Below are 26,124 nucleotides of genomic sequence, written 5' to 3'. Positions count from 1 at the left end.
CGCACAAAAACAGGTCTTAAAGGAGCTGAATGACTGAGAACCTGTGCTAGAATCAAAGATGAAAAGGAGGCAAAAGAAGTGAAAACCAAACAACAAAAATAGAGACTATCCTTAAGGAATGTGTGGATTTCCTAGAGACTAGAATTGAAAATGTCCTTTAGCTGATACCAAAAGACAGGATAAAGAAAGGCATGAGGGAAGGGGAGTTACATTAGGCAAGAGGAGCCACAAAAAATTCTCAGTTTCCTGGAGAGTCCATATTATCTACCTCCAACTCTTCAAAAATTCCACCAAATAAACTGTCAATGACCTATCATTCAGTGTAAGTCAAACTATCACTTGTTGCAGTAAGGGAGACTTCATCTTGCTACCTTGGTATGTTTTTTGGTAGTACTTCTGAAGTGTGTGTGTGGGGTGCGGTTATCAAGGCCATATATTCATAAGGTTTTAGGATCTGGTATTAGGAAGGTCTAAGCTCGCTGATGTAGATATTTTATTAGTACTGGGTTAAGTTTATGACAGAATTGTTTAGGGTTGGTGGACACAGTGAGGCAAGGACTTGATGAGAAAAGTATTTTGATAAGTAAAAAGTTTGCCCAGTTGAGTGACTTATTACCCTAAAAAGGGGGCTGTTTACCTTAAGGGGAAATTGATTGTCCTGACAGAGGGCTATTTGAGCAGTATGTTGTTCTGAGAAGTGTTTTTTTAGAAAGTTCCTGAAATAAACAGTATAGTTACAAATTTATCTGTTTGGTCTGGGATTGTTTTTAGTAGTGAGGCCTTTTTAATGCCAACTGCTGAAATAGTTCTTGATTCTATTAATCTGTGTGGATGCAGCAAGGTTTTTTCAAAGTAAATTAGAAGATCTACACAAATCTAAAGGCCAGTGTTGGACATTCTTCTCTATTCTCTCTGAATGTGTGGATGTGTAGAGATATAAGGTTTTTTTATAAAACAATAAATAATCCAAGTTCTTCCTTCTAATAATGTTTCTCATAGAATTATATTTTAATATATAATTTAAAATTTTGTATCTTGAATCATACCATAATGAGAATTAAAGACATATTTCAAATTAGAAAAAAAAATTTTCATCTTTAATGGCAAGGAGAATTGCACCCCTATGTTCATCACAGCATTATTTACAATAGCCAAGTTATGGAAACAACCTAAGTGCCCATCAACAGTTAAATGGATAAAGAAGATGTGGTGTATATATACTATGGAACCATAAGAAAAGGAGAAATCTTGCCCTTTGGACATGAATGGACCTTGAGGGTATTATACTAAGTGAAATAAGTCATATGGAGAAAGACAAATACTGTATGATTCACTTGTGTTTAGCATATAACAAACAAACAAAATAAATGAGCAAACCAAACAACAACAACAACAATAAAAACATATAGATACAGAGAACAGAGTAGTGGTTATCAGAAGGGAAGGAACAGAGGACAGGAGGGAGAAATGGTTAAAGGGGATTAACTGTGTGGTAATGGATGAAAACTAAATATTTGGTGGTGAGCATGCTGTAGGGTATGCAGAGGTAGAAATATAATGTTGTATACATGAAACTTATATAAGGTTATAAACGAATGTTACCTCAATTAAAAAATTAATAAAATTTAGATACACAACTCCTTCAGTTATGATGAAAATGTGAACTAATAGAGGAAAAAGTTGACAAAGACTAGGAACAAAAAATTGTAAAAGGCGTAATTATGAATAAAATTTAACCTAATCAGTAAATACAAAAAATACATGTTAAAGCATCAATGAGATGCTTTTGTTTAAAAATTAATGAAGATTCAAACACAAGAGTGTCCAGTGATATTTAGAATATTTTGAATTGGAACATTCATTCATTGTGTGACTATTTTGCTGCAGTTATTCTAGAGTGCAATTTGACAATGTCAGTCAAATGCATTAAGCACGCATTCCATTTCTAGGAAGATTCCCACACAAACCAATCAGAGACATTTAAGAGATTCATGTTCAAAAAAGGTCGTTATAGAATATTTATAGGTGAGCAGAGTTCCAGCCATCACACCACATTCTAAGCAGCAGAATGAAGGAATGAATGAAGAGGAAGGGCAAGAAATATGCAACCGCTCTCTGTTATGGACAGTTGCAGGAGGCTTTATGTGACATCTAACTGTGCAGCTCTTAGTCACTTTGCGTAAAACACTGGGAAATGTTTTCATTTTAGGCCGCCATGTGTCCAGCTAAAAACCAGAAATTCTATTATAATGTGAGAAAGGGAGTCTCTTTTACATTGTTTCACTGAGCAAGTTAACTCCAATTTGTCTCAGTCTTTCCAATCTACTCTAGCCTCTTCTTAGAATAACTAAAAGGCTCATTAAAATTTCTTCCAAACAAAAAAGTTGCTCTTCTTTTTGAAAATAGCCTGCTACTATACTGGAATTTTAGTGGCTGTAGCCAGCCTGTTAAAAATAGCCATTGTTTTCCTTTGAAAGATACATGTTAAAAACTCATTCACACATCCACATGTATTTACAATTTAAAATAACAACATTCTAGAACTGTGAAAGAGTTTAGGAAATAAAGCAAAATATAAACAATTATTTGTTTTCTGGATAGTAGGATAGCAGATGATTTTAACTTGTGTTTGTGTTTAATACATTTTTTAAATGTTTTAAAAATAGTTGCACCCCCAAATCACAAGAGAAATATCAATTTCTATGTATATCAATAAAAATTCCATTAATTAACCCATAATTCATTTTATAAATTGTATTTGAATATTTTATATTCCATATACCAAATATTATAAACAAACCACAGTTCTTATCTTTAAGGGCGAGGTAGAAACATGTACCTACAATTTACAGTAGAATGACTTGGATGCAGTGGGTAGAGGTATGCATAGATTGGTGTTGTAGTGCTAAGCAGTTTCACTCTCCCCAAATTGTAGGGGCCAGAAAAATATTTGAGCTGAGTCTAAATATTGAAAAAGTGGGTAAGAGCACAAGAAAGTGCCTGTGTAAAGCTGTGAAGGTTATAGGTCTAAAAAGTTATCCTTTTGCAAGAACTGCATGTATATTGATGTTACTGGTAGAGTGTGTGTGTGTGTGTGTGTGTGTGTGTGTAGGTGTGTGAAATAGAGGGGTTTGCAGAGGTCCTGAAGGGCATGATATGTCATCTCAAGAAGTCTGAATTTGTTGTGAAAGGTTTGTGTAGAGATTGAAAGATTGCAATCAGTTAAATAGTGTCCTAAGATTTCCATTTTAGGAAGTGTCACATCTGATGTCCCTTCGATAAGTGGTCTAAGTCTCCAAGTAACATTAAAAATATACAGGAAAAATCCAAATTCAAGTCAATGAATATGTTTATTAGAAAACCTTACAATGTCAACGTAGTCCCATATCTTTAACTCATGATATGACAGTAGGTGTTACCTCCATTGACTAGCCAAAATAAGAAATCAGTATTGATTTTAGTTGTTTACATTTAAATGTTCCATTTAACCAAAGTTTAGCTAGTCTGTGTACAGATTTCCTACTTCTAGTTCAAACCCTTGCATGACTTATCTTTTAAACTCTGAATACTACAACAAGGCACTGCTTATCTTTTAAGTAGGGTACACATGTACAGCATTTGCATCACCATACCCACAGCTTATCACTTAAGCCCAGCATTGTACATGCATTCATTTCCCTACCATGTGTTTGTTCTTTCTTCTTTAGCCCTTTTCACTCCCTAAGAAAATGGTGTAATTCTGGATGGAACCTAAGGTTAGCGGTGTAAATGACAGAGTGTAGGAAGGCAAAAGTGTATTCAGGCAGAGCAAACTCATGGAATCAAAACCCGGGGATATTAAATTGGGAGATCAATTGAATATAAGCAATACCAGAAGGTAGTAAAATAATTTTTAAAATACTTAGGTGTTTTTGTTTATTTGTTTTGCCTGTATTATAATTCAGGTGAAAGACGCACCATATTTTCATGGAGCGCTGAGGAGCATCATAGAGCATTCAAGGGCATGCAATCTAAGTAGTCTGTGGAGCTTGGCATACCTTCTTCTCTTGCTGGTGAGAAGCCAAACAAAAACAAAACAAAACAAAAACTTCTTAGATGCATTTTTTTTTTTTTTTTTTTTTTTTTTTTTTTTGCAGTACACGGGCCTCTCACTGCTGTGGCCTCTCCCATTGCGGAGCACAGGCTCCGGACGCGCAGGCTCAGCGGCCATGGCTCCTGGGCACAGCCGCTCCGTGGCATGTGGGATCTTCCCAGACCGGGGCACGAACCCGTGTCCCCTGCATCAGCAGGCGGACTCTCAACCACTGCGCCACCAGGGAAGCCCATGACTGAACAATTTTACTTCTAAATATATGTGCTACTATGTCCTTATATCCTCTGGGCAATCTAGTCAAACTTTTTAAATTGTTCACATGCTTAAAGCTCTATGAATCTAAATTCTCTGAATATTTAATTTAAAAAAAAAACCTTTAAAAATAGTTCAGTTATGTTAGACTAGACTCTAAAGATATTTCACACTTATGGTTAGCTTCTTGGGGATCTACTCTCAAATATCCATGGATATTAATATTCTCCTCTTTCTTACTAGTTGGGAAAGTTTGAAGAGCATTAGTCTAACATAACTGAACTATTTTTAAAGGTTTTTTTTTTAGAGTCTCATGTCTTGTCCTTAAATATTTTAAAATTAAAAAATTCTGTAACATATCCTTGTTTTAATAAAATCTGATTTAAATTATTTACTATCTGTACAAATTCTCCCTCTTGTTTTGAGTTATGGACTTGGTTCTCTTGCATTCAAAATAAAAACATCACATTGGGAAAAAAAATGTTACAGTTTTCCATGCAGGTGCTGATTGAGAGTACTGTGCCTTAAAAAACAATTTCTGCTAAATAAACTGACTCCATGAAGAGCCATTTATCACTTAGGTAAGCAATGTACTGAATTAACTTACCTTGGTATAACTTTTGTCAGAATTTTTCTTCATTCAAACAAAAGAATAGCAACTCAGTTTCAAAATCAAAGTCCCTGAATTGTTCACCCCCTCCAGTTAGCCACTGTACACCTGTATGGGACACAGATTTTTAGAATCCTTTTCCTGGAACATGATTATATAACTGAAGAGGTAACTATTTCTGCTTGAGAAGCTCATACCTACATCATTAACCCAGAAGAAGAGTCTGGGCCCATGCTAGAAAAAGGTGTGGTTAGGGAAATGGAAAGAGATGAAAGCAAAGGTTATTTAAAACTCAGACTTTTTAAATGTTTGTTATCACCTGAAATGTGAGATAGGCATATAGGATGACTTTACAAGATACTAAATATAAATCTAAGTAGCAAAGGAACTTAAACTATTATTAATAAGAACAGCAAAGTATAGAGGGGAACATGTTTCTAAAAGTTGAGAGTTATAAGATGACATAAGTGAAAACACATGACATAAGCTAAAACACAATATATAAATGATCTTAATGGAATACTTGAGACTCTATGTCCCTTATAAAGACAAGAGATAGTATCACTTAGACATTGCTCTGATTTAAGTGTTTTTTAGTTTTAGACCAGACTTACTGTTAGGTTGAGCTGTCATTTTGCCAAATGAAACTGTATTTAATTAAGTACGGACTAAACACATAAGCTTTATGCATTTTATTCCCTGGTTCCTTTTAAAGTATAGTAAAGGAAGAAAAAGGTAAAAACAAATAGCAATAAAGCCTTCATATATGTGTGCATGTGCATGTGAAACTATGTTATTTCATTTTATTTCTGAATGACAGGAAGTAGATTGAGAGGGTTGCTGAATAATGAATTCAGAAGTGGAGAGGGATGCAACTGGCAGAGCAGAAGGTCAGAGAGATTCCGGAGATAGAAACTTCAGAGATGGCAGAGAGTAAGCGGTAAGCAGGGCAGAATCTCATGGAGTGGGAGTGGACAAGGATTCATGGCAAGATTCATGCTCCATGCAATGCCACAATTTCCCCCTTCTCTGATACCTTTGGAAGTTTTCTTGATGTCAAGAGTGAAGTGTGAATTTATTTTCCTGCAAATTCCTACCCAGTTCATAACATAATTGTATGCTTATGTATATGAAATCTGTAATCAGTTTAGTTACAAAGAAGCAAAACAAGTCAAAAATTGTCCCTATGTTTATTAGACTGTAAGTTTGTAACTTGTCTTAGAAATAATTAATAACTTTATGATGGTGAACTTTCCTATTCAAGCACTTAGCCTAGCGTTCCATTTGTTCAAATATCAAGGATGATATACAGCTTGAGTCAACTTGTTGTGTCTCTCTTACTGCAATCAAAAAAAGCAAATGAAAAAAAAATTTATTATATGATCTGATAAAATCATAGATTTCAGGGTATACAAAGAAAATTTAACTTTATTCTAACACTTTATGGGTACATAACAACTATAGAATTGAGTCCTACAGCAACCTGTTCAATGCAATAGATTTTATGTCAGAATTGAGACCATATTTATTTCTTGTTTAGCATTTATATTCGTAGGCAATTAATTTGACATGAAATTCTAAGAAAATATGGGTATCAGATACTTCAGTTTTATATATTTTAAATTTTAATACCAAGCCAATAGATTATTTGCTGAATTTGTTTTAAACTCATGAACTACATATTAATGCTTGAAAGTTGAATATAGAAAATAATTTTCTTTAGGTGTATTCTACTCTACAACACATAAATTAACTTAATATATTTTACATTTTATTGTTCATCTATATGTTTCTACAAAACTCTGATCATCAATGCATATATATATGCTAAATTTTTCCCCATCTGGGGCTCTTTATAGCAAAACGTCCTGAAAGGAAGGGTTGTCTACACACAGATGCTGTCTCCACTTTCTCACTTCTAATTTACATTGAAGTACATCTTTCTGGCTTATCTGCCCTACCACATCAGTAAAATTCCTGTTGAAAAAAAGTCACCAATGACACCCTGTGTTATTCACTGAGATGGAGCATAGATGCCTGCAGGATTCCTGACCACCTTTCCCAATTCACTGAATGATTTTCCTTCTCACCCACTGTTTTAGAGCCACACTGATCCTCTAAAAGTCAATAGAACATAACAAGCTGTTGCTTGCCTAATGGCCTTCTTGATTACGGTTTCCTTTACCTAAAATACATGCCCCTTTTTTTTTATAACTCACTTTTTCTAATCTGCCAGGACTTAATTTAAATATCTTCTAAGTCTTCACTGATCAGTCACCATGTGGAAGGAGCTACTACCTTCCCATGCATTATCTTGGTATCTTAACTATTTCATCTAAAATACTTATGATCTTCACTCTCTTATTTATTGTCTTATTCAACCTTGTATTCCCATCACCAAGCAAAATAACTATTAGCACTAGTTTCTCAGTTAATATTTTTGCAAAAAATGAATGAATATACAACTGCTCAATTGAGAGCATATATGTCTTCATTCTGTAAGAAATAAGTGATAGTTTGGGAAATATGCCTAAATTTAGTAGATCTCAGTTAAATATACATTTCTTGACAACGTGTAGAGATCTAAACTGGTTATAAAAGTGCTATGTAACTTGCTATCTGTGAGGTCTTTACATAGACTGTTTTCTCATCTTTAGAATGGAAATAATGATATTATAGAGTATACTTGTGTTTGCTACATAAAACATCTACTTTAGTCAGATATGAAAAAGACTTTAAAAAAAGAAAATCTAAGACATTTCAATGCTACTAACTATTATTCTTAAATCATTTAAAATCATTATCTTAGCTATTTGGCTGTAATTCCCTGTATTCTGTTTAATCACAACAATTAGTATTTGACCATGCCAATCACCAAACTAGAAAGGAGGAAAGTTGGGCTTCCCTGGTGGTGCAGTGGTTGAGAGTCTGCCTGCTAATGCAGGGGACACGGGTTCGAGCCCTGGTCTGGGAGGATCCCACATGCCGTGAAGCAACTGGGCCTGTGAGCCACAACTACTGAGCCTGCGAGTCTGGAGCCTGTGCTCCACAACAGGAGAGGCCACAATGGTGAGAGGCTCATGCACCGCGATGAAGAGTGGCCCCCGCTTGCCACAACTAGAGAGAGCCCTTGCACAGAAATGAAGACCCAACACAGCAAAAATAAACTCCTACCCCAGCATCTTAAAAAAAAAAAAAAAAAAAGAAAGGAGGAAAGTGAAAACTATACAGTTTGTATAAAGTATTCTAAAAGATAGGCTAAAAAATATCCAAAAGACTTCTCTTAAACTTTATCTGAAAAATACTATAGTTTATTTTAAGTGAACTTCCCTTCACTTTTCCTCCCTGTAGCACTTGGTAGATTTATGGCTTTTCAAAAGAAGTTTAGTTCAGAGGTAAGATGGAGAGGCAGCACACCTGAAAAGAAGATGACCCAGTACAAATGAAAGGTGGAGCACCACAGTATGAGAATAAGCAGATGGCAGAGATCAAGGCCTCAGACATGCTGAAGAAAGGGGAAAAAAATTACAGAGGGCTTAGGGACTAATGCCTCAAGATTTCAAAAGTGTTTCTTTCATCATGGTCTACAAGAGAGAAAGAAGAAAGGATTGACATTCAAAGAATCTCAAAATTTTTGTTGCTTATAAAACCCTGCCTTCCATCCTTTGATTTTACTGCTAACAGCCCTGCATTTTCAGGATCATGGAGGGCGCTAAGATCACAAACAGTATAGCTGCTATAATTTTCTTAGCACTTAAGAAATTGAAAAAAATTTAGAGAAAACCATGACTTCCGCATCACTTTCCAATACTTGACACTTTCCATTTGCTAAGCTCCTCTGGTGGATAAGAAAAATCCCAGGACAAGAGTGAAGGTATATAGTAGCAAAGAAGAAAGATGGTGGGGTGAAAAGATTACTCCTAGGCAAGTGTCCCTTGCATGTGCAGAGTTCATAATATGTCTCAGCCTTAGAAAGTGAAGACTAGGAAAGAGACTCACCCAGTTTATATCATCAAAATGATAATATTCAGCTAATATTGGAGGGGAAAGCATAAAATTAGTGTCATTTCTGGCTACTACTACATCCCAAGATAGCCAGTCTTTGCCATTTGAATTTTTCCACCTGTTCACATTCGTTCACCCTCCTTGCTAATAAGATAACTTGTGGCATAAATCAAGAATAACTGTTAGGCAAAATGCTACAGTTAGGCCACTACAAGGTAAATCTCTCTGCAATCCCTGCCTCAGGCTTGTAAGTAGAAAAAAAAACTGAGCATTAAGGAATAGTGTTGATTTTAAATAGAACTGGTTAAGATAGCTCTCTTTTGCAAGGTTTCATGGAGAATTATGAGGACTGAGTTATCTTTTTCTCAGAGTTACTACCTTTGAGGATCATACAGGAAACATGTGAAATAATTTAAGAAAATAATTAAGGGAATGCTTGGCATATTTATATTATTGTAGTATGCTGGCCCAGTTCAGCAGATAGAAGACCAGATAGTTCTGCCTCCCACTACAATGTGGGTCAACTAGGGCTTTTTTTGTTTGTTTGTTTTGTTTTGTTTGTGGTACGCAGGCCTCTCTCTGTTGTAGCCTCTCCCATTGCGGAGCACAGGCTCCGGATGCGCAGGCTCAGCGGCCACGGCTCACGGGCCCAGCCACTCCGCGGCATATGGGATCTTCCCGGACTGGGGCACGAACCCGTGTCCCCTGCATCGGCAGGTGGACTCTCAACCACTGCGCCACCAGGGAAGCCCCAACTAGGGTATCTTTTATCTGAGATTGTTCAGAAAACATTACCATCGTGGGAAGTAGCAAGATGCTTAGGAGGTTTAGGATCCCAATTTAAATAGGTTGGACATTCACTTCAGATCACCCCACTCTCACTTCTGTAGCTTTCTGTAGCTTATATATTCTCATAGCTGTTGTGCTAACCCTTTTGTCTCCAAATTGGGAGATTGCTTTGTTTTCCTGTGCATTCTACTGAGCGTTAGGTGAATGGATAGTAAACAAAAGCACCATTTAATTAACAACTACTTGATCGTATACTTAATAATATATATCCTTCTCTTTGTAGTGGAAAAGATTTCATTGTTAGGGTTTTCATTGTTTTTTTTTTAAATTTATTTTTAACATCTTTATTGAAGTATAATTGCTTTACAATGGTGTGTAAGTTTCTGCTTTATGACAAAGTGAATCAGCTACACATATACATATATCCCCATCTCTCCTCCCTCTTGCATCTCCCTCCCTCCCATCCTCCCTATCCCATCCCTCTAGGTGGTCACAAAGCAACAAGCTGATCTCCCTGTGCTATGGGGCTGCTTCCCACTAGCTAATCTGTTTTACATTTGGTAGTGTATATATGCCCATGCCACTCTCTCACTTTGTCTCAGCTTACCCTGCCCCCTCCCTGTATCCTCAAGTCCATTCTCTAGTAGGTCTGCATCTTTATTGCCGTCCTGCCCCTAGGTTCTTCATAACTTTTTTTTTTTTTTAGATTCCATATATATGTGTTAGCATACAGTATTTGTGTTTCTCTTTCTGACTTACTTCACTCTGTATGACAGACTCTAGGTCCATCCACTTCACTACAAATAACTCAATTTCATTTCTTTTATGGTTGAGTAATATTCCATTGTATATATGTGCCACATCTTCTTTATCCATTCATTTGTCGATGGACATTTAGGTTGCTTCCATATCCTAGCTAGTGTAAATAGAGCTGCAATGAACATTGTGGCACGTGACTCTTTTTGAATTATGGTTTTCTCAGGGTATATGCCCAGTAGTGGGATTGCTGGGTCGTACGGTAGTTCTGTTTTTGGTATTTTAGGAAACGTCCATACTGTTCTCCATAGGGACTGTATCAATTTACATTCCCAGCAAAAGTGCAAGAGGGTTCGCTTTTCTCCACACCCTCTCCAGCATTTATTGTTTGTAGATTTTTTGATGATAGCCATTCTGACTACTGTGAGGTGATACCTCATTGTACTTCTCATTTGCATTTCTCTAATGATTAGTGATGTTGAGCATCTTTCATGTGTTTGTTGGCAATCTGTATATCTTCTTTGGAGAAATGTCTGTTTAGGTCTTCTGCCCATTTTTGGATTGGGTTGTTTGTTTTTTTGATATTGATCTGCATGAGCTGCTTGTAAATTTTGGCCATTAATCCTTTGTCAGTTGCTTCATTTGCAAATATTTTCTCCCATTCTGAGAGCTGTCTTTACATCTTGTTTATGGTTTCCTTTGCTGTGCAAAGGCTTTTAAGTTTCATTAGGTCCCATTTGTTTATTTTTGTTTTCATTTCCATTTTTCTAAGAGGTGGGTCAAAAAGGATCTTTCTGTGATTTATGTCATAGAGTGTTCTGCCTATGTTTTCCTCTAAAAGTTTTATAGTGTCTGGCCTTACATTTAGGTCTGCAGTCCATTTTGAGTTTATTTTTGTGTATGATTTCAGGGAATGTTCTAAATTCATTCTTTTACATGTAGCTGACCAGTTTTCCCAGCACCACTTTTCTTTTAAATTTTAATTTTTGAGTTTTATTTAATTATTTTTTTTTATACAGCAGGTCCTCACTAGTCATCAATTTTATACACATCGGTGTATACATGTCAATCCCAATCTCCCAATTCATTACACCACCACCCCGAACCCCCGCTGCTTTCCCCCCTTGGTGTCCATATGTTTGTTCTCTACATCTGTGTCTCAGTTTCTGCCCTGCAGACCGGTTCACCTGTACTGTTTTTCTAGGTTCCCCATATCTGCGTTAATATACGATATTTGTTTTTCTCTTTCTGACTTACTTCACTCTGTATGACAGTCTTTAGATCCATCGACGTTTCTACAAATGACCAAATTTCGTTACTTTTTATAGCTGAGTAATGTCCCGTTGTATATATGTACCACATCTTCTTTATCCATACATCTGTTGATGGGCATTTAGGTTGCTTCCATGACATGGCTGTTCTAAATGGTGCTGCAGTGAACATTGGGGGCACATGTGTCTTTTTGAATTATGGTTTTCTCTGAGTATATGCCCAGTAGTGGGATTGCTGGATCATATGGTTATTCTATTTTTAGCTATTTAAGGAACCTCCATGCTGTTCTCCGTAGTGGCTGTATCAATTTACATTCCCACCAATAGTGCAAGAAGGTTCCCTTTTCTCCACACCCTCTCCAGCATTTGTTGTTTGTTCATTTTCTGATGATGCCCATTCTAGCTGATGTGAGGTGATAACTCATTGTAGTTTTGATTTGCATTTCTCTAATAACTGTGATGTTGAGCAGCTTTTCATGTGCTTCTTGGCCATCTGTATGTCTTCTTTGGAGAAAGGTCTATTTAGGTCTCTTTTGCCCATTTTTGGATTGGGTTGTTTGTTTTCTTAATATTGACCTGCATGAGCTGTTTATATATTTTGGAGATTAATCCTTTGTCCATTGATTCGTTTGCAAATATTTTTCCCATTCTGAGGGTTGTCTTTGTGTCTTGTTTATGGTTTCCTTTGCTGTGTAAAAGCTTTGAAGTTTCATAGGTCCCATTTGTTTATTTTTGTTTTTATTTCCATTACTCTAAGAGGTGGATCAAAAAAGATGTTTCTGTGATTTATGTCAAAGACTCTTCCTCCTATGTTTTCCTCTAAGAGTTGTATATTGTCCATTCTTACATTTAGGTCTCCAGTCCATTTTGAGTTTATTTTCCTGTATGGTGTTAGGGAGTGTTTTAATTTCATTCTTTTACATGTAGCTGTCCAGTTTTCCCAGCACCACTTATTGAAGAGGCTGTCTTTTCTCCATTATATATCCTTGCCTCCTTTGTCATAGATTAGTTGACCATAGGTGCGTGGGTTTATCTCTGGGCTTTCTATCTTGTTCCATTGATCTATGTTTCTGTTTTTGTGCCAGTACCATATTGTCTTGATTACTGTATCTTTGTAGTATAGTCTGAAGTCAGGGAGTCTGATTCCTCCAGCTCTGTTTTTTTTCCCTCAAGACTGCTTTGGCTATTTGGGGTCTTTTGTGTCTCCATACAAATTTTAAGATTTTTTTGTTCTTGTTCTGTAAAAAAAAATGCCATTGGTAATTTGATAGGGATTGTACTGAATCTGTAGATTGCTTTGGGTAGTATAGTCATTTTCACAATATTGATTCTTCCAATCCAAGAACATGGTATATATCTCTCCATCTGTTGGTATCATCTTTAATTTTTCATCAGTGTCTAATAGTTTTCTGCATTCAGGTCTTTTGTCTCCCTAGGTAGGTTTATTCCTAGGTATTTTATTCTTCTTGTTGCAGTGGTAAATGGGAGTGTTTCCCTAATTTCTCTTTCAGATTTTTCATCATTCATGTATAGGAACGCAAGAGATTTCTGTGCATTGATTTTGTATCATGCAACTTTACCAAATTCATTGATTAGCTCTAGTAGTTTTCCGGTGGCATCTTTAGGATTCTCTATGTATAGTATCATGTCAGCTGCAAACAGTGACAGTTTTACTTCTTCTTTTCCAATTGGTATTCCTGTTATTTCTTTTTCTCCTTTGATTGCCATGGCTAGGACTTCCACAACTATGTTGAATAATAGTGGTGAGAGTGGACAACCTTGTCTCGTTCCTGCTCTTAGAGGAAATGGTTTCAGTTTTTCACCATTGAGAATGATGTTTGCTGTGGGTTTGTCATATATGGCCTTTATTACGTTGAGGTAGGTTCCCTCTGTGCCTGCTATCTGGAGAGTTTTTATCATAAATGGGTGTTGAATTTTGTCAAAAGGTTTTTCTGTATCTATTGAGATGGTCATATGGTTTTTTTTCTTCAATTTGTTAATGTGGTTTATCACATTGATTGATTTACGTATATTGAAGAATCCTTGCATCCCTGGGATAAATCCAACTTCGTCATGGTGTATGATCCTTTTAATGGCAGCACCACTTATTGACGAGGCTTTATTTTCTCAATTGTATATTCTTGCCTCCTTTATCAAAAGTAAGGTGACCAGATGAGCATGGGTTTTTGTCTGTGCTTTCTAATCTGTTCCGTTGATCTATGTTTCTGTTTTTGTGCCAGTACCATATTGTCTTGATTACTGTAGCTTTCTAGTATAGTCTGAAGTCAGGGAGTCTGATTCCTGCAATTCTGTTTTTCTTTCTCAAGATTGCTTTGGCTGTTCGGGGTCTTTGTGTTTCTATACAGATTGTGAAATTTTCGGTTCAAGTTCTAAAAAAAATGCCATTGGTAAATTGATAGGGATTGCACTGAATCTGTAGATTGCTTTGGGTAGTATACTTCTTATCACAATGTTGATTCTTCCAATCCAAGAACATGGTTTATCTCTCCATCTTTTGTATCATCCTTAATTTCTTTCATCAGTGTCTTATAGTTTTCTGCATACAGGTCTTTTTTCTCCTTAGTTAGGTTTATTCCTAGGTATTTTATTCTTTTTGTTACAGTGGTTAATGGGAGTGTTTCCTTAATTTCTCTTTCATATTTTTCATCATTAGTGTATAGGAATTGAAGAGATTTCTGTGCATTAATTTTGTATCCTGCTACTTTCCGAAATTCATTGATTACCTCTAGTCGTTTTCTGTTAGCATCTTTAGGATTCTCTATGTACAGTATCATGTCATCTGCAAACAGTGACAGTTTTAGTTCTTCTTTTCCAATTTGGATTCCTTTTATTTCTTTTTCTTCTCTGATTGCTGTGGCTAAAGCTTCCAAAACAATGTTCAATAATAGTAGGAAGAGTAGGCAACCTTGTATTGTTCCTGATGTAAGTGGAAATGGTTTTGGTGTTTTCACCATTGAGGATGATGTTTGCTGTGGGTTGGTCATGCATGGCCTTTATTATGTTGAGATAAGTTCCCTCTATGCCTACTTTCTGGAGGGTTTTTATTATAAATAGGTGTTGAATTTTATCAAAAGCTTTTTCTGCATCTATTGAGATGATCATATGGTTTTTATCCCTCATTTTGTAATAATGGTGTATCACAGTGATTGATTTTTGTATATTGAAGAATTCTTGCGTTCCTGGTATAAACCCCAGTTGATCATGATGTATGATGCCTTTAATTTGCTGTTGGATTCTGTTCCCTAGTATTTTGTTGAGGATTTTTGCATCTATGTTCATCAGTGATATTGGCCTGTAGTTTTCTTTCTGTTTTGACATCTTTGTCTGGTCTTGGTATCAGGGTGAGGGTGGTCTCGTAGAATGAATTTGGGAGTGTTCTTCCCTCTGCTATATTTTGGAAGATTTTGAGAAATATAGTCATTAGCTCTTCTCTAAATGTTTGATAGAATTCACCTGTGAAGCCATCTGATCCTGGGCTTTTGTTTGTTGGAAGATTTTTAATCACAGTTTCAATTTCAGTGCTTGTGATTGTCTGTTTATATTTTCTATTTCTTCCTGGTTCAGTCTCAGAAGGTTATGCTTTTCTAAGCATGTGTCCGTTTCTTTCAGGTTGTCCATGTTATTGGCATAGAGTTGCTTGTAGTAATCTCGCATGTTCCCTTGTATTTCTGCAGTGTCAGTTGTTTCTTCTCCTTTTTCATTTCTAATTCTATTGATTTGAGTCTACTCCCTTTTTTTGTTGATGATTCTGGCTAATGGTTTATCAATTTTGTTTATCTTCTCAAAGAACCAGCTTTTAGTTTTATTGATCTTTGCTATTGTTTCCTTCCTTTCTTTTTCATTTATTTCTGATGAGATCTTTTTCATTTCTTTCCTTCTGCTAAGCTTGGGGTTGTTTTGTTCTTCTTTCTCTAATTGCTTTAGGTGTAAGGTTACATTGTTTATTTGAGAAGTTTATTGTTTCTTGAGGTAAGATTATATTGCTATAAACTTGACTTTTTTTTTTTACGTTTGTTCATTTTCTTTTTTAACATCTTTGTTGGAGTATAATTGCTTTACAATGGTGTGTTAGTTTCTGCTTTATGACAAAGTGAATCAGTTATACATATACATATGTTCACATATCTCTTCACTCTTGCATCTCCCTCCCTCCCACCCTCCCTTTCCCACCCATCTAGGTAGTCACAAAGCACCGAGGTGATCTCTCTATGCTATGTGGCTGTTTCCCACTAGCTATTTGTTTTATGTTTGGTAGTGTATATATGTCTATGCCAGTCTCTCACTTTGTCCCAGCTTACATTAAGTAAGCTCCCTGTGTCCTCAAGTCCATTCTCTAGTAGGTCTGCCTCTTTATTCCTGTCTTGCCCCTAGGTTCTACATGACCTTTTTTTTTTTTTTTTTTTTTGTAGAATCCATATATATGTGTTAGCTTACAGTATTTGTTTTTCTCTTTCTGACTTCGTTCAGTCTGTATGACAGACTCTGGGTCCATCCACCTCACTACAAATAACTCAATTTCGTTTCCTTTTATAGCTGAGTAATATTCCATTGTATATATGTGCCACATCTTCTTTATCCATTCATCTGTCGATGGACACTTACGTTGCTTCCATGTGCTGGCTATTGTAAATAGAGCTGCAGTTAACATTGTGGTATATGTCTCTCTTTGAATTATGGTTTTCTCAAGGTATATGCCCAGTAGTGGGATTGCTGGGTCATGTGCTAGTTCTATTTTTGTGGTTTCTCAGGGTATATGCCCAGTAGTGGGGTTGCTGCATCATATGGTAGTTCTATTTTTAGGTTTTCTCAGGGTATATGCCCAGTAGTGGGGTTGCTGGGTCGCATGGTAGTTTTATTTTTAGTTTTTGAAGGAACCTCTATACTGGTCTCCATAGTGGCTGTATCAATTTACATTCCCACCAACAGTTCAAGAGGGTTCCCTTTTCTCCAAACCCTCTCCAGCATTTATTGTTTGTAGATTTTTTGATTATGGCCATTCTGACTGGTGTGAGATGATATCTCATTGTAGTTTTTATTTGCATTTCTCTAATGATTAATGATGTTTAGCATTCTTTCATGTGTTTGTTGGCAATCTATGTCTTCTTTGGAGAAATGTCTATATAGGTCTTCTGCCCATGTTTGGATTGGGTTTGTTTTTTTGATATTGAGCTGCATGAGCTGCTTGTAAATTTTAGAGATTAATCCTTTGTCAGTTCCTTCATTTGCAAATATTTTCTCCCGCTTTGAGGGTTATCTTTTTTGTCTTGTTTATGGTTTCCTTTGATGTGCAAAAGCTTTTAAGTTTCATTAGGTCCCATTTGTTTATTTTTGTTTTTATTTCCATTTCTCTAGGAGGTGGGTCAAAAAGGATCTTGCTTTGTTGTATGTCATAGAGTGTTCTGCCTATGCTTTCCTCTAAGAGTTTGATAGTGTCTGGCCTTACATTTAGGTTTTAATCCATTTTGAGTTTATTTTTGTGTATGGTGTTAAGGAGTGTTCTACATTCATTCTTTTACATGTATCTGTCCAGTTTTCCCTGCACCACTTATTGAAGAAGCTGTCTTTTCTCTATTGTATATTCTTGACTCCTTTATCAAAGATATAGTGACCACATGTTCATGGGTTTACCTCTAGGCTTTCTATCCTGTTCCATTGATCTATATTTCTGTTTTTGTGCCAGTACTATAGTGTCTTGATTAGTGTAGCTTTGTAGTATAGTCTGAAGTCCAGGCGCCTGATTCCTCCAGCTCCATATTTCTTTCTGAAGATTGCTTTTGCTATTCGGGGTCTTTTGTGTTTCCATACATGTTGTGAAATTTTTTGTTCTATTTCTGTGCAAAATACCAGTGGTACTTTGATGGGGATTGCATTGAATCTGTCGATTGCTTTGGGTATAAACTTCCCTTCTAGAATTGCTCTTGCTGCATGCCATAGGTTTTGGGTCGTCGTGTTGTCATTGTCATTTGTTTGTAGGTATTTTTTGATTTCCTCTTTGATTTCTTCAGTGATCTCTTGGTTATTAAGTAGTGTACTGTTTAGCCTCCATGTATTTGTATTTTTTACAGCTTTTTTCCTGTAATTGATTTCTAGTGTCATAGTGTTGTGGTCAGAAAAGATACTTGATACAATTTCAATTATCTTAAATTTAACAAGGCTTGATTTGTTACCCAAGATATGAGCAATCCAGGAGAATGTTCCATGAGCACTTGAGAAGAAATTGTATTCTGTTGTGTTTGGATGGAATGTCTGATAAATATCAAGTAAATCATTTTGTTTAATGTATCATTTAGAGCTTGTGGTTCCTTATTTATTTCGTTTTGGATGATCTGCCCATTCGTGAAAGTGGAGTGTTAAAGTCCCCTACTATTATTCTGTTTCTGTTGATTTCCCTTTTATAGCTGTTACCATTTGCCTTATGTATTGAGGTGCTCTTCTGTTGGATGCAGAAATATTTACAATTGTTATATCTTCTTCTTGGATTGATCCTTTTATCATTATGTAGTCTCCTTCTTTGTCTCTTCTAATAGTCTTTATTTTAAAGTCTGTTTTGTCTGATATGAGGATTGGTACTCCAACTATCTTTTGATTCCCATTTGCATAGAATATCTTTTTCCATCCCCTCACTTTCAGTCTGTATGTGTCCCTAGGTCTGAAGTGGGTCTCCTGTAGACAGTATATGTACGGGTCTTATTTTTGTATCCATTTAGCCAGTCTATGTCTTTTTGTTGGAGCATTTAATCCATTTACATTTAAGGTAATTATCGATATGTATGTTCCTAATACCATTTTCTTAGTCGTCTGCGGTTTGTTATTGTAGGTCTTTTCCTTCTCTTGTGTTTCCTGCCTAGAAAAGTTCCTTTAGCATTTGTTGTAAAGCTGGTTGGTGGTGCTGAATTCCCTTACCTTTTGCTTGTCTGTAAAGGTTTTAATTTTTCTGTCGAATCTGAAAGAGATCCTTGCTGGATAGAGTAATCTTGGTTGTGGGTTTTTCCCTTTCATCACTTTAAATATGTCCTGCCTCTCCCTTCTGGCTTGCAGAGTTTCTGCTGAAAGATCAGCTGTTAACCTTATGGGGATTCCCTTGTATATCATTTGTTGTTTTTCCCTTGCTGCTTTTACTATTTTTTCTTTGTATTTAAATTAACTTTTGATAGTTTGATTAATACATGTCTTTGCGTGTTTCTCCTTGGATTTATCCTGTATGGGACTCTGCGCTTCCTGGACTTAAGTATTTCCTTTCCCATACTAGGGAAATTTCAAGTATAGTATCTTTAAATATTTTCTCAGTTCCTTTCTTTTTCTCTTCTTTTCTGGGACCCCTATAATTCGAATGTTGCTGCGTTCAATGTTGTCTCACCGGTCTCTGAGACTGTCCTCAATTCTTTTCATTCTTTTTTCTTTATTCTGCTCTGCGGTAATTATTTCCACTATTTTATCTTCCAGATCACTTATCCATTCTTCTACCTCAGTTATTCTGCTATTGAGTCCTTCTAGAGAATTTTTAATTTCATTTATTGTGTTGTTCATCATTGTTCTAAAGTTTACTCTTTAGTTCTTCTAGGTCCTTGTCAATCATTTCTTGTATTTTCTCCATTCTATTTCCAAGATTTTGGATCATGTATAGTGTCATTGCTCTGAATTATTTTTCAGGTAGACTGCCTTTTTACTCTTCATTTGTTTGGTCTGATGGGTTTTTACCTGCTCCTTCATCTGCTGTGTGTTTCTCTGCCTTCTCATGTTCCTTAACTTACTGTGTTTGGGGTCTCCTTTTCACAGGCTGCAGGTTCTTAGTTCCCATTGTTTTTGGTGTCTGCCCTCAGTGTCTAAGGTTGGTTCAGTGGGTTGTGTATGCTTCCTGGTTGAGGGGACTAGTGCCTGTGTTCTGGTGGATGAGGCTGGATCTTGTCTTTCTGGTGGGCAGGTCTCCATCCAGTGGTGTGTTTTGGGGTGTCTGTGGCCTTATTATGATTTTAGGCAGCCTCCATGCTAATGGGTGGGGTTTTGTTCCTGTCTTGCTAGTTGTTTGGCATAGGGTGTCCAGCACTGTAGCTTGCTGGTCATTGAGTGGATCTGGGTCTTGGTGTGGAGATTGAGGTCTCTTGTGGACCAATGTCTTGAACTCGGCTCTCCCACCTCAGAGGCACAGGCCTGACTCCTGGCCAGAGCTACAAGATCCTGTCATCTGCACGGCTCAGAATAGAAGGGAGAAAAAAAGAAAGAAATAAATGAAAAATAATAACATAAAATAAATTTATTAAAATAAAAGTAAAATATAATTATTAAAAATAAAACAATTATAAAGTAATTTTAAAAAAAGAGAAAAAGAAAGAAGAGAGCAACCAATCCAAAAAACAAATCCACCAATGATTAGAAGCGCTAAAAACTGTACTAAAGAAAAAAACAAAATGGGCAGTCAGAAACCTAGGACAAATGGTAAAAGCAAAGCTATACACACAAAATTACACAGAAATATACACATACACACTCACAAAAAGAGAAACAGGAAAAATATATATATATATTGTTACTCCCAAACTTCACTGCCTCAATTTGGGATGATTCGTTGTCTATTCAGGTATTCCACAGGTGCAGGGTACATCAAGTTCATTGTGGAGATATAATCCGCTGCTCCTGAGGCTGCTGGGAGAAATTTCCCTTTCTCTTCTTTGTTTGCACAGCTCCTTTGGTTCAGCTTTGGATTTGGCCCCGCCCCTGAGTGTAGGTCGCCTGAGGGTGTCTGTTTTTTCTGCTCAGACTGGATGGGGTTAAAGGAGCAGCTGACTAGAGGACTCTGGCTCACTCAGGCTGGGGGTGGGGGGGAGGGGTACGGATGTGGGGCGAGCCTGTGGCAGCAGAGGCCAGCGTGACGTTGCACTAGCCTGAGGCACTCCATGACTTCTCCCAGGGAAGTTGTCCCTGGATCACAGGACCCTGGCAGTGGCTGGCTGCACAGGCTCCCAGGAGGGGAGGTGTGCGTAGTGAACTGTGCTTGTACACAGGCTTCTTGGTGGCCGCAGCAGCAGCCTTAGCGTCTCATGCCAGTCTGTGGGGTCTGCGCTGATAGCCACGACTCCCGCCCGTGTCTGGAGCTTGTTTAGACGGTGCTCTGAATCCCCTCTCCTCATGCACCGCGAAACGAAGAGGCAAGAAAGAGTCTCTTGCCGCCTTGGCAGCTCCAGACTTTTTCCTGGACTCCCTCCGGGCCAGCTGTGGTGCACTAGCCCCCTTCAGGCTATGTTCACGCAGCCAACACCAGTCCTCTCCCTGGGATCTGACCTCAGATCCTGAAGCCTGAACCTCAGCTCCCAGCCCCCGCCTGCCCCGGCGGGTGAGCAGACAAGCCTCCCGGGCTGGTGAGTGCTGGTCGGCACCGATCCTCTGTGCGGGAATCTCTCTGCTTTTGCCTTCTGCATCCCTGTTGCTGTGTTCTCCTCCATGGATCCGAAGCTCCCCGCCCTGCCGCCCCGCCGTCTCCACCAGTGAAGGAGCTTCCTCGTGGAAACTTTTCCTCCTTCACAGCTCCCTCCCAGAGGTGCAGTTACTGTCCCTATTCTTTTGTTTTTGTTTTTTCTTTTTTCTTTTGTCCTACCCAGGTACGTGGGGAGTTTCTTGCCTTTTGGCAGGTCTGAGGTCTTCTGCCAGCGTTCAGTAGGTGTTCTGTACTAGTTGTTCCACATGAAGATGTATTTCTGATGTATTTGTGGGGAGGAAGCTGTTCTCCACATCTTAACTTTTCCGCCATCTTGAAGGTCTCCCCTCTTTTTGTTTTTATAATTGAAACTGTATTTACAATATGGTTAGTGTTCTGGAGTCTGTTTTGTGAACTTAATATTACCGCTTTTGTGTATGGCTAGGAGTTATATTTCTCAGAATCCTCTTCCCTTATGTTTCTAGGTTGCAGTTAGCCAAGAATATAACTTGTGCATGATTTGAAAAGTGAAACTGAAGTGGAAACCACTACTCTCAGCAAGTTATATTTATCAGAGATGGTGTCAGCAGGCTCTAGCTTCTAGCTTGTCTTCCCGACTGTTGGCCTTGATAATGAACAGAGGTCTTAAGCTAATTACCAAGGGCTTGATTGTACTCTGTAGAGAGAAAACTTCCAGGATCTTTGCATGTCTTTTCTCCTCCATCTTCTTAGTGCTACCACTTTGATAGCCAGATGTGCACTGTTTCTGGGATTTTCCTGTAAGCTGTGACTTATTCACACAGACTGCTGCTGCAAGTATCATGGATAGTGACTCTCTGGTCCTTTGACATCCCCTTTTCCAGAATTCTAACTTCCTCGTGTCCTCTTATATATGTGTACATTGTAATTCCTATAGCAAACTACCTGTTTGCACAGTATCTTCTGTGGCTGTGGTTTCCTGAATGAGCCCTAACAGAGATTTTATGTATCAGTTCCTTGGGGGTAGAACCTTAAGGCTGTGATTTTGGAATTTGTTTTTTGATCTGATGGATTTAAAGACATTAATAGCCCCTTTGCCAGTGGTAAGTGAAACACTGGGAGTCCATGACAGTTAGTGACAAAATAGTTACTGAAATCATTACTTTTAATTATCTGGAGTCAAAGGTTTGTAGATGTCTAGGCTTTATATGACCACATAGCTGCTGCCATTCAAAATTATAGTGGAAATAAAGAGCATAAGGTGCTTGGGGTTGGTTTCCTATAAGAGCACTGGAAAATTTGAAGGAGGAAAAATGATGAACTCACAGCTTTACATTTCCATCTAAAGACCAGAGTACTAGCAAATTTCTGTTTGTTCTGAAATATACCCTTATCCCCTGTTAATCACAGGTTTAATATTTATGAAACCAAACCTACATTTGTTCCTTTTGTGGTTAAATTCTTCTGTAAATTAAAATTACAGCCTTGCAGGGTCTCATGTTAAACTTAGAATATTGATCGGGGAATAGTAACATGCGGAATATGGGATTGCAGACATAAGATCACAGTAAAATTTAACACTCTAAATTCTGAAAAATCTTTTCTGTTAGTATACCCTAGCAGGAAGAGGGTAGCCAACTCCTGCCTAAATAAACTGTAATGACCACTTATAAGTAAATAAATAAATATTTGGTAGGTATAATAGGCTGAGAAATGTCCTCCAGTGATATCAGGTCTTAATCCCTGGTACCTTTAAATGTTACTTATTTGGAGGAAAGGTCTTTGCAGATATGATTAAGTTAAGAATGTTAAATGAGGAGATAATCCAGGATAATCTGGGTGGACCCTAAATGGTATAACATGACAAATGGCCTTATAAGAGAGAGGTACAGTGAGATACCCCACCACATAGAAAGAAGAGGGGATGGTGATGTGAAGATAGAGGCAGAGATTGAAGTGGTGCAGCCACAAGGCAAGGAATGCTGTCATTCACTAGAAACTAGGAGAAGCAAGAAATGGATTCTTTTTGAGAACCTCCAGAAGGAGAAGACACCTTAATTTTGGTGATGGAAACTGATTTTGGACCTCTGGCCTCCAGAACTGTTGAGAAGTACATTTCTGTTGTTTTAATCTACCAAGTTTGCAGTCCTTTTTTTTTTTTTTTTTAATAGCAGCCTTAGGAAACTAATAGAATAGAAAATTCTGCAGTGCCTCAAGATATACTCCAGCACCTCTGTGGCTTCTAGATCTATAAGCAGACTCAGATTTTCCTAGGCTTTAGGATGTTGGGTACACAATGTCATTAGTAAGAGTTATCTTATGCACCAAACTAATTGCAAGACTTTTACAGTTGAAGAGGCATATGTATGAGAACATATCCTAAAAGTAGAAGGAGAGGATAGAAGGATGTGATGTTGGAGTGGATTGAATTCATTAATATAACCACACTTAACTAGAAATTGTGGAGGTAATTAATTAACTTGAGAAACTTGGAGTGGATCTAGCAGTTTCTTGGATTGGTTCACTGGACTCTGGACACAAAGGTAAATTAAGTTGACGTGTCAGAATTTCCTGGATATATGGTAGAGAAAGACACACTAAGGTTTAGAGAGATTGGATGCTAGGATGTATTTACTACGTATGGCCTGCTCTGCTCTTCAATCCTCTCCTATGTCCTCCAGGTGGACACAGAATCTTTGACAAATATATTATTAAGAGGAGCATAAGCATCCTTGAAGAGCTCTGAGGTGACTGTTTCCTGAAGATCAGCAATGACAGTGGGAGAAGTTGCCACTAAAATGGGCACTCTGAATTCAGTGGCATAATGGGATCCCATAGTGGCAGGGACCAAGTGGCAACAATTAACCTGCAGTGAAATGGTAGGCATGATTACTGCATGGATAGCAGGGTTGATACAGTTAGTCAGAATGGTTTGACCTTCAGGAACCTTTGACTAATTGATTCAGGTGTCTCTACTACTGAAATAGATGGGTACACTACCATATAGCCTTTTATTTGATTAGTATAAATAGACAAATTCTAAGTCTGGTAAAAAAAAGTTAACTTGAATTAGCACAAAATAGAGTTAAGGATCTTTAACCAATACCCAAACTTGAACTTGTAAAGAAGTTGAGAGTCACTTGAAAATCTTTTTCTTTCTTGTATCACCCTCTCACCTAATAAAATATTAATTGATAATGATTAACCTTAAATCTCAATATGTAAGTACAGGATACTGAAGGAGAGGTATGAGCCAACTTAGTGAAGAACTATTACTCAAGTTGATTATCAAAAGGAAAGAATGGAGAGATAACCAATAAGGACCTACTGTATAGCACAGAGAACTCTACTCAATATTCTGTAATAACATATATGGAAAAGAATCTGAAAAAAGAATGAATATATGTATAACTGAATCACTATGCTGTACACCTGAAAGTAACACAACACTGTAAATCAACTACACTCCAATAAAATAAAAAAAAATTTTAAAAAGGAAAGAATGGGGAAAATCCTGGTAAGAAGGATGAGTCCTACTTGGAGTGGAAAAACAGACATACAGGTGGAAAAAAGACATACAGGATGTTTTGCATCTTCCTTTAAAAAGATAGCCACTGTATTTTTGGTTTTATGAATATAGTTGTACTCTTTTAGTGGAATCATAATTTTGCTACTGTTTTACTTAGAATTAGATATGATTAAAATATGTATGTGTGGATATCAAGTTGACAGGAGGTTGGACTGTGCTGGATTGTGTTTTGTCAACTTGTAGTTACTGTCCCAGTCTAAAGCTAGAAAAATATTTACCACAATTCCTTTTCCTTATTGGTTTCAGGTTGGCACTGACTGAGGGAGGAATTTGCATGAGATTGGAAGATGGAAGTATAGCAGAAGCCATTGCTCTCAGAAGGTTGATGTATAGATGCCTGGCAGTCTCCAGCTTCCAGATCATCCTCCCCACTACTAGTCTAGTTAAACAACAGTGGCCTCAAGCACTAGAGTACACTTTCAATAGAAATGACAGCTTCCAAAGACCTCTCCATGAGCTCTCCTCTTGTGGGTCCACTTCAGCAGCCAGAAGAGTATGGCTGGAGGAATTTTCCTGCAAGCTCCGAGTTGCCCAATCAAGTCAGTGTAGAGGCTGTGATGGTGAGTAACTTTCTTTATTTCTCCAACTCCTGTCTTCCACACCTCAATTTTTCCAGCAGTAATTTCTATTTTCCCCACTATAGTTTTAACTCTCTCTTTTCCTGGCTTAACATTGACTGATTGATACAATTAGTATTTTAATAATATTTAATGATACCAGATTTCTTATTTATACTGCTATGCAATGAAGTAGTCTCTCTATGGACCATCATTATCACATACTCATGAAATGCAGTGGATAATAAAACTCTGCCCTAAAAGTGGTCACTAACTAAAAGAGGAAATATATTATTAACACATATTATATCTACATTTGTATAGCTTGACTATGATTTTCTCAGTGACATCTTGCAAATATTGACTACGTCATTAATATTTGATTGATATTTGTAACTCCACTAATAAGCCTTTTACTACTCTTACAAATACTATGGTTTCACATATTTTTCATAATTATGTAAAGGGTATGTCAGTTTGAAGGTAAAATGCCTGCTTCCAAAATTATAGATTATGACAGAATTCAATGATAGATTTTATTTATTTATGACCTCCGTTCCTAATTATTTCGAATGTTTGAAATCCATTGTACCATCACCATCTGACTATTCACTGGAAGAGTCACTAAAACAGAAAGCATTAGCTGTGTTTGCAATAAACACATAAGCAAACAAACAAGCAAGTTAAATCAGTACTTTAAAAATGTTAGAAATAACTATGCACAATAGTCTTTTCGAAATGGCCCAAAGTTATTTCTATGTTTTTCTTTTAGAAAGCAAGCAGTCTTAGTTCC

The 26,124-nt window shown here is 37.1% G+C and overlaps 1 long non-coding RNA gene across 1 annotated transcript in view; it reads left to right on the top strand.

Annotated features, from left to right (window-relative positions):
* LOC113620804 (uncharacterized) overlaps positions 1–25,328 on the top strand; it is a 247,282-nt gene extending 221,954 nt beyond the window's left edge. Inside the window, exon 3 of the long non-coding RNA XR_003432923.1 lies at positions 25,021–25,328. This is a non-coding gene — a long non-coding RNA (uncharacterized LOC113620804). The remainder of the gene's footprint in view (positions 1–25,020) is intronic.
* Positions 25,329–26,124: the final 796 nt, after the last annotated feature.

Source organism: Aethalodelphis obliquidens, unplaced genomic scaffold, assembly GCF_003676395.1.
Source record: "Aethalodelphis obliquidens isolate GAN/ISIS:26980383/991018 unplaced genomic scaffold, ASM367639v1 scaffold8, whole genome shotgun sequence".
In the NCBI taxonomy this organism is placed as follows: domain Eukaryota; kingdom Metazoa; phylum Chordata; class Mammalia; order Artiodactyla; family Delphinidae; genus Aethalodelphis; species Aethalodelphis obliquidens.
This window is presented reverse-complemented; position numbering and strand designations above follow the sequence as displayed.